Source organism: Eurosta solidaginis, chromosome 1 (genome assembly GCF_040869045.1).
Source record: "Eurosta solidaginis isolate ZX-2024a chromosome 1, ASM4086904v1, whole genome shotgun sequence".
Taxonomy (NCBI): domain Eukaryota; kingdom Metazoa; phylum Arthropoda; class Insecta; order Diptera; family Tephritidae; genus Eurosta; species Eurosta solidaginis.
The window spans coordinates 30835780-30840693 of record NC_090319.1 but is presented as its reverse complement, the minus strand read 5'-3'; the positions used below and the strand labels follow the sequence as shown (position 1 = coordinate 30840693).

General features: G+C 38.8%; 1 long non-coding RNA gene across 2 annotated transcripts; it reads right to left on the bottom strand.

Annotated features, from left to right (window-relative positions):
- Positions 1-233: 233 nt before the first annotated feature.
- On the bottom strand, positions 234-4590 carry LOC137233473 (uncharacterized). 2 transcript variants are annotated; one of them, XR_010949592.1, is made up of 3 exons: positions 4303-4590; positions 4106-4211; positions 234-711 (listed from the first exon to the last, which is right to left on the bottom strand). It is a non-coding gene; the product is annotated as an uncharacterized lncRNA (long non-coding RNA). The 2 variants fall into 2 exon arrangements; XR_010949062.1 differs by lacking the exon at positions 234-711 and adding an exon at positions 3908-4042.
- Between the last annotated feature and the right edge of the window lie 324 nt (positions 4591-4914).

Here is a 4914-nt window from a genome sequence, read left to right as displayed (position 1 = left end):
CTGTACTAAATGTATAAATTAATCCAGAGCTCTTCGACGGTATCCGCTTTTACCTTCGTTCCCTTCGCATGACAGCAACACCGTTCGTCACCGCCGCGAATACTCGAACCCAACAAGAGGCATTGCGCCTAAAGGACCCATAACTTAAGTGCGGAACAAATATTTAACACTCAACTCAAAATATATTATGTGTACAACACCTAAGCATTCACTTACCTGTACCTATGAATTATATTATGGCGCATTATAAGTCGAGTACTATTCCTTTTCTTAGTAAAATTTGTAGTTTAACACTTAACACCTTTGACAGTCCACTTGGGTACACCCACACACACACAAGCGAACCTATACCCGTATTTGCTATTGCAGAACCTTTGTAACTTAAAATGAATTATAATTAATGCGACATCGCTAAACGGTCTCCACGCACACCAACATATCCCATTATATGAGCTGACATGCCGAAGGCGTTAACAGTTGTATTACTTCCGCTCCGTTCCGGTATTGTTGTGCTGAGTTTAAATGAGAAAAAACAAAACAGGTGATTATTGTTTCTTAACACACAATCTTGCAAACGTAACGGTATTAAGCACAATACACGTGTGACCACTTAACTTCTATACTGTCTAAGCGTGAGTGTATGTGTGTGAAAGGACACTTTCTTAAGTTGTTTTGTTTGGTAAAAACTCGACTTCCCGGCATCTCAAATGTCTAAAATGTATAAATAATAACAACAATAATATTTGTTAGTATGTATGTAGCAATAATAACAACAAAAGCTTAGGCATAATTACTGCATTGTAATTTATTATAAGTGAAATTACAGTAATGTCAAAAAGTCAATGACTCTTAACACATGCACACACACTCAAAAAGGATAAGGATACCCTGGAGAAAACTTGAGGCTTAGCATCTCTAAGTATCATATTGTTGCTGACTATTTTTAAATGACTAGTTGTTGGTTTATTTGACGAAGCGTCAACACTTTTGTTTCAATAAAGTTCCATGAGGACTCTAAAGGCAAAAGTGAACAACTGAACGGCTGTCTCCTTGTGATTCCATAAAATTTACAAAACCAATTGGTGGGAACTGATGAAATTTTGATGGTATGTAGAAATTAAATGTCTCTATTGAGTGCATTGCTTGTCAATGATTACGATTTATATTGTGACGAATATGAGTGGCACTAAGTGATACTCACATCCCTAGTCTGATGCTAAGTAAATGAAGTCATAACAACAATAAAGCAGACAGTCACTTGTATTTACATAAACGACTAAATCATTATGTCTACACATATGTACGTACACGCAGCAGAGAAGAGATGCACAAACACATGCAGATATCTGAGATGCTCCCAAAAGTATGCAATTGTAATTGTGGAAGTGTCGCTCACAAATTCAAGCCTATGAGAAGCTATATACGTGCATCTGTAGTTATAATTATATGGCGGTGACTAAGTAAATTCTGGAATCGCCTAGAAGATGCCACGAGGAAATCACAGAGTATAAAAGCACCAGCGGTAGAGGCGCTACAAGCAGTTTCAGTTAAGCGTGCTATCTGTCGGGCAATAGATCAGTTTCATTTAAGCTATCAGTCAGTTTGGTTATTAAGCAAGTTGCAAAGTATGTGTTATTGTGAAGTACTTTAATAAAGGCCATTTTTCCATTATTCAATATTGGAGTTATTTATTCAACAGTTTAGTGATTCGAACTTAGCAGAAGATTGCAAATAAGGGAAATTGCAAGTAAATTCGTAACAATATTTTCTTCCATCAGTCAGTGATCTATCGAAATTTTCTCTGAGCATTCGAAGTTATCGTTTCCTCCATGCTGATTGAGGAGCCGAGGTAAAAATGTAAACACAAATCAGCTGTTTTCGTGTACTCACAAAAAATTTACGGGATTTGTACTACAAAATATTTACAATTATAGATTTACCGGGGGTGCATCACCCTGTGTTGGAGAAATCGAAAATGTCAAATGAAGTTATCTGAGAGATTGCTAATATTCAGTTAAATTATAATTCAAATCAAGCTATCTGAATCATTGATAACCTACAATTAAATTCTTTCATAATTAGAGATGGTGAATACGGCCCTAACTGCTGATTAACCGACTGGGCTATTTGATTAAGTCTTTTTCCAGGTTATTTCCCCAACTCAGTGAAGGTGCCCCCTTCATCCGCTTCATAGCTTTATCTACGAGTTAAGTGTCCTAGGGCTGTTTTCACCATCCATTTTCCTTTTTCACCAACACAGGGTGACCAAGCGGAGCTTCAGTTAGCGACGTGAGCTTCAAGAACTTATAGATATGTAGGTGATTATCTAAAGATGGTGAAAACTGCCTTAAAGTTTGTATGAAGCCTCTATGGAAAACAAGAACTTATAGATATGTAGGTGACTATCTAAAGATGGTGAAAACTGCCTTTAAGGTTTGTATGAAGCCTCTATGGAAAACAACTAAACTCGACAAAGGACATTGCAAGAAAGTATAGAGGTCTTAAGAACAAAATAATGACGTATCAATTCTTAATATCGGATGTCATATAACCAAGCAATTTTCCGAGATCTTCTAGGCATAAGCTTAAAGTTTGGGAGGCGGTGTTATGCAACTTTTTCATTTCCTATGGATGCCAACTCAGTCTTATATTCATGTCTACGTAAAACTCATACAACACATAATTTAGAAACATGTGTGGACCTTCCCGTGCTGACCTCTCACTGGCGTAGGCATCTAGTCGATGGTGTAAGGCCTCAGTCGAGAAGCCACCTGCATCGGCGTCACTCAAACTCCTATGAAAGCGGCGTAATATCGGTGACCCAGCACTTCAAGCTGTTAAGCGAACTGTGGTTATTGCATGATTTCCGGGCCAGGAATATATTCGGTTGAACGGAGTTTTTTCTGATATCGGACCGATTTGAAAAGTGGCACTAGGATGGCACTGGCGGAACCAATATTGTCGAACGACCAATATGAATAACAGCGAAATTTACAACGGAAGTGAGAAATGAGGAAAATAGAGCTAAAAAGGGTCGCAAGCCACGGTAGATGATGAGTCGGTCTTGGAGAGAGAAGGTAGCGAAAAATCAATGAACTCGGCTAGGGAGTGGCTGGCAAGTCCGAACTGAGAAGAAGAGTGGAGAAGAGTACCGAGCAGAGCGAATAAGAGATCCCTCTGTAGCATGTGGCACTAACAATTGTCTAAGGCTTAGGTTGACCACGTCTCCGGAAGAGGGAGCATTTATCATATGTAGGCCGACCTCAATTTTGGACCAAAAATTTAGCTGCGTGAAAACTTTCAATAGCAGAACCAGAAGGATGAGTTTGACCAGAGGGAAGAGGTAGGGATCGCATGGGATGATTAGTTGCATTTAAGAGGCAGAAAGAACTAAGTCCCAGGCCGTGATGCAGGTTAGCCGCATCTAGAAGACATGTAGGAGAGAAGGACCCCAATATAAGGGAAACAGCTACTTCAAAAACTAAAAAGGCAAAAGAAGGGGGATGGTGGTAGTATTACAGTGATAGAGAGGACATTTAATGAAGTGGCCGATAAGGCAAAAAGGAGTTACAAAAGAGTCTGGCATTCTTGCAGAAGCCAAAACGGAGGTAACGCTGTGACTCGGGTTTTCACTGAGATGATAAATGAGGTCTGTGTCGCCAGGGTCGTAACCGTATCATAGCCAACCAATTGGTTTTTGGTTTACCGTCGGAACGATAAACAGCTGATTACGTTAGGGATACGACTACAGCGATACGACAAACGGCACCAATGACTACAGCTTTATTCGCTTGCTCGCGTGTATCAAACTAGTTTATTGTTAATTCCATTATAATATTACAGCTTGAGAACTTATAGCTAAAGGGTTGCCATATAACAAGAATATAACAGACAACAAACATAATGTGCTAGAAGCAGTTGCTTGAGAAAAGGAGCTCGATAACCCGTTTGTGCAATTTCGCTCTTGTGTAGGTGTAACAACATTTGCACAGCCCGCTCGGCTAACCGCCCATATCTGCTTTATACTAGGGCCCAATGACCTCTTTGCATAGAATTTCAAGTAAAATATCAGTTAGTGGCAATGTGACAAAAAGAGTTTACCCACCTTAATGTAAATATATGCAGTTATCTCCATAGCGGCTTAATCGTATCAACAACAACGGAGCTGCGGAGTTTGTGTCACAGATGCTCATTGTCCAAACTGATGTCATCTTGATAAATAAGTAAAGTGATAAGTTAAAATTGCTTACACGAAAATTTCCTTTTTAGTGTTCTATAAAATATAAAATTTTCGAATACTACCATTTCTGCTTTTGCCGTTCTTTTATTTGTGCTCATTTGTTGTGATTGCTTTAAGTTTCTTTCTCTTTCTTCTTGTTTGTCAAGCCAGTAAATGCTTCCCTTACATAACGCCATTGAAGCATGTCATTTGTGTTCAATCTGTTACTTTAGTCATATTTACGTGCAGTGAGTGATAAGTGCTGACTTGACCAGTGAAAATATAAAAACGCATCTGTGTTCTCCATTTTAGCAACAACAAGGTGTAATGTATCTTACAATAAGATTATCACGAGCTCACGCAGCAGCTGCATAAACTTATAGCCGTATGAGTGAATCCTTAAATTAAAAAAAGAAGTTATTAAAAATCCGTCGTCAATCACTTGTCGAACTTTGTACCACCTATACTATCCAGTTGTTAATGGTGATGTTTCCTTAACAGTATATAAAGCACCGGTTCAGTTTAGTTGGGTTACAGAGGGAAACGGGTATGACACCAGTTCTGGCCCCAGAAGGATATAATTATACTGTGAGATATGCAATTATAATTGGGGAAGTGACGCTCACAAACACACGCGCATATGAGAGCTATACACGTACATCTGTAGTTATAATTATAACAGATAACCAACTAGT